At 39.8% G+C, this 8,948-nt stretch overlaps 1 protein-coding gene across 1 annotated transcript in view; it reads right to left on the bottom strand.

Annotated features, from left to right (window-relative positions):
- Positions 1 to 8,948, bottom strand: part of DOCK3 (dedicator of cytokinesis 3) — a 738,119-nt gene that overhangs the window by 707,593 nt on the left and 21,578 nt on the right. The gene's annotated exons all lie outside the window — the stretch shown is intronic.

Below are 8,948 nucleotides of genomic sequence, written 5' to 3'. Positions count from 1 at the left end.
ACTAGGCTATACAGATAAACACATAAACACCTGAGATAATCAGACAGGGGTCAGTGAATAGAGTATACCCTAGATATACGATAGACTCAGCTGAGGCTAATCTCGTACAGACACCAGTGATACAAAATACCTGCAGTCCTTATAGAAACAACAGAAGACAGACAAAGAGTAATCCCTCACAGACATCCCATCACTATGGGAGAGAGATCCAACAGAGCTACTTCCTCAGGACCATAGTACTGGGGTACACCAGACTCAACTGGCACAACAAAATACATAAAAGCATTGCTCCACATCCTACATTGGTGAGTAGCGACTGGGGTCTTAAAAGCTTTCAAGCAGCAGACCATTAGACACAGCTAATAGTCTCCTAGAGTCGGAAGTGAAGAAGAACGCACTAAAAAACAAAAAAAAGGGGGGGGGCCATTTAGAAGCAATCAACCCTAGGACACGAAGAACCCTTGAGACCAGAAGAACTGGATGGTGCCCAGCTACCAATGCCAGCCACTCAAGAAAGTATCAAATCTGGAGATCCTGGATAGAGTGGGAGGGAAAACGTGGAATAAAATCCAAAAACTCAATAATGACCAGAATTTACTGGTCAGATGAAATCTGGTGAGACTCCTAATACTATGGCCATGAAATACATTCAGCACCTGGAATAAAATCCACCACCAGGGGCGGGCTCTCAACCCAATAGTTAACAAGATGTACAAGCAGATCACTCAACCCAGGATGCCACACTCACACACTCAATGGTAATACATCCCTTAAAGCAACAGACCATGGGACACCAAAGGACTAACATTCACACTGAGGAAATGTAGGACAAACAGGAGTGCATAATTATGAGGGGCTCAGGGGGAGTGTTGTAGGGTAGGGTGGGGAGAAGACTGGGTCAGGGTTGGACATGGCAGATGGGGAATGAAACTAAATGTACACGTGACTTTGAATGTAAAACAAGCTCTTAAAATGAATAAATAAATAAGAATGTTTGATTGTTTACTTGATTGTATACTTGATTGTAATAGGGAAATTCCAAGTATAATGATGTAATTTTATACTTAGGTATAAATAAAGCAGAGCGGATGCATTGGGGGTCGCTCTCAAAGAATATGCAGGGCGTCCACCTGGGCCCGGTTCCTTTTAAAAAAGAAAACCATTAATCTTTTTGTGTCACTTCATTTTGTGACCTGTGCAGTTTTGCCAGACACAGCAGTGATGTCACCCATTTGATTTATTATTCATGTTACATGCATCTTCTCTTTCTTCTCCTTTGTTAAATTTGCCAGTGGTTTGTTGATTTTGTTCATCTTTCCAAGCTGGTTCAGCTTCTTGGGCTTTTTTTATTATTATTATTTTCTCTATTTCCTACACACACACACTTCATTTATTTCTGCTCTGATCTTTATTATTTCTTTACTTCTGGATACCGTAGGTTTCTTTTGTTTCTCTTTTTCTAATAGTTGGAGTTGTTGAGTTAAAGTGTTGGTTTTGATTCTTTCCTTGTTTGATGTGTGTATTTATTGCTATAAATTGATCTCTGAGTACTGTTTTCACTGTGTGCCAAAGGTTTTGGTAAGTTGCATCTTCATTCTCATCTGTTTCTAGGAATTTTTTTATTTCACACTTTATTTCTTCTGTTAGCCAGTAGTTTTTGAGCAGTGTATTATTCAGTTTCCACATATTTGATTTTTTTTCCCCTTGGTCTTCCTATTATTGATTTCTAATTTTACAGCATTGTGATCTGAGAAGATGCTTTGTAGTATTTCAAAGTTTTTTAATTTATTGAGGCTTGTTTTGTGTCCTAACATATTGTCTATTCTGGAGAATGATCCATATGTACTGGAGAAGAATGGGTATTGTGCTTTGTTAGGGTGAAGTGCACTGTATATGTCTATGAAGTCAAGTTGGTTGATTATGTTGCTGAATTCTTCTGTATCTTTGTTGAGTTTTTTTCTAGTTGTCTGTCTCTCCTTGGAAGTGGTGTGTTAAAGGCTCCTTCTACTATTGTAGAGTTCTCTATTTTTCCTTTCAATTCAGTTAGTATTTGTTTTGTGTATTTTGGAGCTCTTTCTTTGGGTGCACAGATATTTATTATGGTAATGTCTTCTTGATTGATGGACCTTTTTAGTATCATATAGTGTCCTTCTTTGTCCCTTACGCTGTTTTTCACCTTGAAGTCTATTTATCAGAAATTAATTTGCCAGTCCTGTTCTTTTTTGGTTGCCATTGGCCTGATATATGTTTTTCCACTCCTTAATTTTTTATTTGTTTTCATCTTTGTGTCTACGGTAGGTCTCTTGTAGGCAGCCTACTTATGGGTCTTCTTTCCTTATCCAATCTCTTTCTCTTGACTGATGCATTTAGTCCTTTCACATTGAATGTAATTAGTGATAGGTATGAATTTATTGCTGTTATTCTATTGTGTTTTTTGTTATATTGTTGGTGATTTCCTTGTTCCAATTTTTTTCTGTGCAGAGTTCATTTTGTTACCAAATGTTATTTCTCTTTTCTTCATTATTGTTGGTTTTGTGCTTACTAAACCCATTTGTTTTTCTTCTTTCTCAGTTTGCTTAGAAGGATAGCTAATTTTCTTTGTGGTTACCCTGAAGTAAATTCTTATCTCCCTAAGTCTAAAACAGTCTATTTTATAAAAACATTGTCCTGTCTTCCTCTCCATTTGAAGTTTTGTAATTAAAACTTCATTCCCCCTATAAGGTTTCTTACTGGTGTCATCTGCAGATTGATTGCCTGTTCTGGTTATCTAGTACCGCTCTGACAAGAATATACCAAAAATGGGATGGCCTTACAAACAGGAGTTTATTCTTACAATTTGGAGGATTTAAGTCCGAATTCAAAGTGCTAGGTTCTAGGGGCTGGGTGAAAGCCCCTCAACCTTGGGCTTCAGCTCTGCCTCCTGCTCCTGGCCCAGTGATGGTGGAGGCTTTTCTTTATTCAGCTTCTGGCTGCTGAGGCTAACAAGCCCAAAGCTGACAAGTAATAAGGCACAGTCCCGATATTACCAAACCATGCAGCAGGCCATTAATTCAAATCCATTAAAAGTCCCAAAATCGGCAGAGCATGGCAAGCTGCTGAACAACAACTCAGTTACATGCAGGGTTCTTCAAGTGTGCCATAAGCTATAGACTGTTCCCCAAGGCTTTTCCTTATGTACAGGAAGCAGACCACATCCCTAAGGCAGCTATTCAGCTGCTCACAGTAGATTCCACCATGGAGTTGATTACCAGTCTCATCATGGTTAATACTACATCCAGCTGCCCAGCCACTCAACCAGGCCCAGCCAAGCTGACACACAAACTTAACTACCACATTCCCTTATTTCTCTATCTGCATTTTTTATAAGCTTATATCGAGCATCTATTTCTGGTTTGGTTTCTAAGTGGTGGTATCAAGAGTCTTGATTTTAATTTGTTGTTCTCTGTTGTGGGTTCTCTATTGGAAGGACTCCCTTTAGCATTTCTTGTAGAGTTAGTTGGTCTAGTTTTCACCAAAACCAAGAAATCCAACTCACTGCTGTCGAGTCAGATCCGACTTGTAGTGACTGACCTCTCCTTGGGTTTCCAAGGCAGTATCACTACACTACAGAAATAGATTGCCCCATTTTCCTACTGAGGAGTGGCTCGTGGGTTTGACCTCCCAGCCTTCTGGTTAGCAGTCAAATGCCTTAGGTACAAATTCCCTTAATTTCTGTTTGTCTGAGAATGTCTTGATTTCACCTTCATATATAAGGGACAATTTCGCTGGGTACATAATTCTTAGTTGGCAATTCTTTTCCTTCAAGATTTTATATATGCCAGCCCATTGCCTTCTTGCCTGCATGGTTTCTGCTGAGAAATCAGAGCTTAGTCTTATTAGTTGTCTGTTGTAGGTGATATTTAGTTTTTCTTAAGCTGCTCTCAAGATTCTTTGTCTCTGGTTTTGGAAAGTTTCATTATGATATGTCTTGGTGACCTTCTCTTGGAATCTATCCTACATGGGGTTCATTGAGCTTCTTGGATGGATATCTTTTCTTTGTCCATGACACAGGTGAAATTTTCTGTTAGCAAGGCATCAACAATTTTTTCAGTGTTTTTTGTTTGTTTTTCGTCTCCTCTTGTTCTGGTATTCCAATAAGGCATATGTTGTTTCTTTTCATGTCATGCCATATAACTTTTAGGTTTTCTTCATTTCTTTTAAATTTTTGTTCTGATTTTTCTTCACGCTGGCATCAAAGAATTTGTCTTCTAGCTGGGAAATGCATTCTTCAGCTAGTTCTAGTCTATTTTTTTGTCCTTCCACTGTGTTACCTGGCTCCATAATTTTACTGTTCATCTTCTGGATTTCTCGTTGTTGTTTTTGTATGAGTTCTAATTTTGTATTTATCTTGTTATTTTGTTCTTAATGATTTTCCTGAATTCTGTCTTCTTGTTGCTTCTGTTTATGGTTCCTTTGAGCTCTTGGAAGGTTATATAGATATTATATATAAATATATTCTGAACATATATTATATGTGTGTGTGTGTGTATATACACACACATATACACACACATACTGAATTCCTTCACAGACAGTTCTTCCATGAAGAACAAGCAATAGAACTGAGCAACAGAACTGAGCTTCGCCTGAGCTTTTATTTCTATTATCTTGTCCTGTTTTTTTTTTTGTTGTTGTTGTTGTTGTTTGTTTGTTTGATTTGAGGCTGTCTGCTGTTTCCTAGACATTTTGAAGTTGTTGTCTTTGTTAGTTATGTACTGATTTGTTTCACCTTGATTTTATGTTTTACTTAACTCTGGTAGCATAGTGCCTAAGGCACTTGACTGCTAACCAGAAGGCTGGCGGTTCAAACCCACCAGCCACTCCTCAGTAGGAAGATGGGGCAATCTACTTCCGTAGTGATACTACCTCGGAAACCCAAGGAAGGGTCACTATGAGTCGGGTCCAACTCGACAGCACTTAACACCACAACAACAACATATCTGAAAGTGTGGAGCAGGTGTACTTCTTTGGTTATTAACTTGGCTATACTGGATCGCTCTCCATCTCTCTCTGTGTTGGTAGAATCACTGGTGGGGATGTAGGTGCAGGTCTCTTGTTTGTTGTGAAGAGGATATGGAGTTAGGATGAGCAGGTGTTGTCCACTATCTGTCACTGATCCTGTGGCACAGGAGCTATTAGTGTTACCTGTCTGTTGGGTGAGGTGTTCAGTGTAATAGCTCCAGTTGCCTAGTAGAGGTTTAATGTGTTCCTTCTATTGGACAAGGCAGGGTAGAAAAGAGGGGAAAAAAAAAAAAAGGTGCCAGAAGTGAACCACAGGATAGAAAGGCAGAAGGAGATTTGTCCATATGGGATGAGATAATTCAGTCAGTGACACAGGCATGGGCAGGGCAGTCTGGCTCCTTTGGAGGCCCCATCTACTGATGATGACACCCTGCTGTCAATCAAAGACCTATAGTTCAAAGCCAACAGACCTCCCTAAGGATAAAGGGCCACCACTTTCTGCATGTACGACAAGCCACAAAATCCCAGTAGATAGATCCATTCTGAGCCAAAAAGGGTCACCAAGAGTTGGACCTGAGCCCGCTGTCATGCATCCGCTCTGAGTCTCCACCTACTCAGGTGGAGTTTCTCCCTTTCCCCCACTCCCTTCCATACTCCATGGCAGCCCATGCCAAGGGGAGTCTTGATCTGTTTCCCAGCAAGATTACTGTTCTCACTCAGAGCCCCAGTTCACCTTGAAAAACTCCTGGTGTGGCTATTGTGAGTCAGCAATACCTGTGGGTTCCGTGATGTGTGTGTGTGTGTGTGTGTGTGTTTCTTCCTCCCTCCTCTTCAATCTCACTTGTATTTCTAATGACTCCTCTATGTCTTCATCTCCACCAGCTGTGGGGGAGGGGTTCATTTAGTTTTCCCAGTCCTTTAATCTGCTTGCTTTCTTCATATTCACTGAATCTAATACTTTATCTTCTCCTTGGTTACTCATAACTCTGTATCATTATTTATATCTGCTTTACCTAGTTACTCAGAATCTCAGTTGGAAGAGGGACTAAATGTGCAAGCTATCTGTACAATGCCATCTTCCTTCCTCCCATGACACATATTTTGAACATGGACTTCTAATGATATCACTGAACTGAATGAAGATTTCTAGAACTCTTGGTGTTCACAGACTACTGATCCAGGATCAAGTGGAACAAAAACTAATTATATACGACTAAGTGAATTAAAAGATGGGAAATCAATTTGTTCTGTAAACTTTCGCCTAAATCACAAAGTTTATATAGATAGATAGATAATCATTATGGGTTTTATGCAGGTAATACTGCTGACATTCTATTTTCTGGATATAAGAAACGTTATGGATTGAATTATGTCCCTCAAAAATATGTGTTGTATACTCTAACCTCTATGCCTGTGGTTATAATCACATGAATGAGTTCTTTTTGTTATGTTGAGACAGGGTAAGTGTAGGTGTATCTTGAGTCAATCTCTTTTGCCATATAAAAGAGATTAAACAAATGAGCAGAGAAGAGATGAGGGGAGACTGATGCCAAGCCACACAGAGATCTCTAAGGAATCAGGAAACAATGTGAAGAGACAAGGATCTTCCCCTAGAGCCAAAATACAGAGAAAGCCCTTAGAGCTGGCACCCTGAATTCAGATTTCTAGCCTCCTGAACTATGAGAAAATAAACTCCTATCTGTTAAAGCCATCAACTTGTGGTATTTCTGTTACAGTAGCAGTAGATAACTAAGACAAAAAACATCTCTTGCAACAACAAAAAAAATAGTAATAATAATCTTTTTCTCTGTCCCTGATTGCTAAGGGTGCAAGGAGGCCGCATCTTCTGACCTCCTCTAACCCCATAAGAGGAAGACAGAATCACCATCAGCAGCACAAGGCCTATTCCTGTGAGGCCAGACATGCTGCCTCCCTCCAGCCCTTTCCCCAACCCTAATACCAACCACTCCTCCTGCAGCACCCAACACCTCTCTGCTGGGTTCAATAACTCACTGCAGTGGCCACACAGAATTCACAGATTATGGTGTTTATTAGGGAAGCGCCAGGCTACAATTCAAGTTCAGGAAAAACGCTCAGTATCCCTCAGTCTCACCGTCTCTCAGCGAACAGTCTCTCAGTCTCTCTCCCAGCAGTGCATGTCTCTTGGTGTGTCTTTCTCAGCAGCATGTATCTCTCAGGAGCATGTTTCTCTCAGCAGCATGTCTTTCACAGTCAGCAGTCAGAGAGACTTCCTCTCCCTCTAGAAGGGCTCCTTTTGAGCCTGGCAGAGTGACCACTAACCAATCCCAAAATCAGAATTCTACACACCTAAGAGAGAGAACTTCGCAGAAAATTACTTGGTGCTACACCGAACAAAAGTACCCCAGGTGGGGGGGACCAGGTTTGCTGGTCCAGTAGAGCCTGGTGGGACCACTGAGGCTATGGCCCCTAGCTGCCCTTCAGGTCTGGAATTGAACTCACACCTGTGGTTTCCAGCCAAACAAAAGACAGGCATATGAGTCAAACATTTACCTCAAGTAGATACACTCCTTGGAGAGAACAATCATGGGAGAAAGAAGGGCTGCTTATGCACAGGGAGACAGCTCAGAGGGGGCAGGAGTGTATGGAGGGATGGACACGGGGAAGAGGTAACTATGGGGAGGAAGTGGGTGGGGAGATGTTGCATTGTGGTAAATTGTGGTCAATGACATGAGACAAAGTGTTATGTGAACTGCGTATGGAAAGTGAATTTGCTCTGTAAATCTTCACCCAAATCACAATTTAGAAAAAAAAAAAAAAAGTACCCCAGGTGGATAACTTAAGCAATCAGGAGCTACTCAGTTGCTCATGGCAAATTCCACCATGGAGTTTACAAAGATTTATGGCTAGAAAAGCCACACTATGTAATTTACTACACCACGCACTGATCTATCTAAAACTGGAAACCTCTTAGTGAATACCCTTATTTTATAGCAATATAATTCTTTGCATAAGTGCAATAAAGATTTATTTATTCTTTTCATTAACAGGACACAATTGGAAACCTTGATTATGTTACCAAATGTATCTCTTTAATAGAGCATTATATTTAAAATGATGCCCAGACACATTTAAGGAACTATGATTGACTTTATTGAGTCAATGCTTACAAAGCTCTCTCAAGAAAATTGGTATGGTCCCCGGCTCACAGGCTTCCCAGCCTTTTGAGTAAGGAAGGTCACTTCCTGGCAGGCTAGGTAACTTTATGATATTTTAGAACCTTGAAAAGAGAGGAACACACTCAAATCTATAAGTACTGCAGGGAAATCTGTTGGCAAGTTCTTGGGTTGGCTTCCTAGCCTCAAGAGGTTTTTACTAGTCAATCTGAGATTCTTTAAGAAAACTTCCAGAAAGCAGATTTAAAAGACTGTATGATACATTACCATCCTTGCTGAGACTGTCTTTTGATCAAGAGGATTGCAGAGAGAAATTTTATGTTTCAACAAAAAAGTATAGGAAGCTCTTATGGGCCAGTCTTGATCATTGTCCTTGAGCTACATTTTTATTTCTCTGTAAACTACAAACCACTAATGGTTTACTAGTTCCTTTACATAGGTTTTCTCCTATATATCTATACATAATCAATTATCCAAAGAAAAATTAGAAATATGAGACCAAGAACCACCAATATTTTAAAAACAAAAAGATTATTTCCTATTTAACAGTGCTAACTAGATATTTTTTTGAAATCTTCTAGCTAAAAGAGAGATGCTACTATGATTACCAAAAAGTTGTTAAAACACTCCAACACCTCAATAACAAAAAGACAAACAATCCAATTAAAAAATGGGCAGAAGACATGAATAGACACTTCACCAAGGACGATATTCAAACGGCCAACAAACATATGAAGAAATGCTCACAATCATTAGCTATTAGAGAGATGCAAATCAAAACAACAATGAGGT

Source organism: Orycteropus afer, unplaced genomic scaffold, assembly GCF_000298275.1.
Source record: "Orycteropus afer afer isolate SDZICR_OR568_19922 unplaced genomic scaffold, OryAfe1.0 scaffold00323, whole genome shotgun sequence".
NCBI lineage: Eukaryota > Metazoa > Chordata > Mammalia > Tubulidentata > Orycteropodidae > Orycteropus > Orycteropus afer.
Note: the sequence above shows the minus strand (reverse complement) of the source record. Positions and strands in the feature narration are given on the sequence as shown.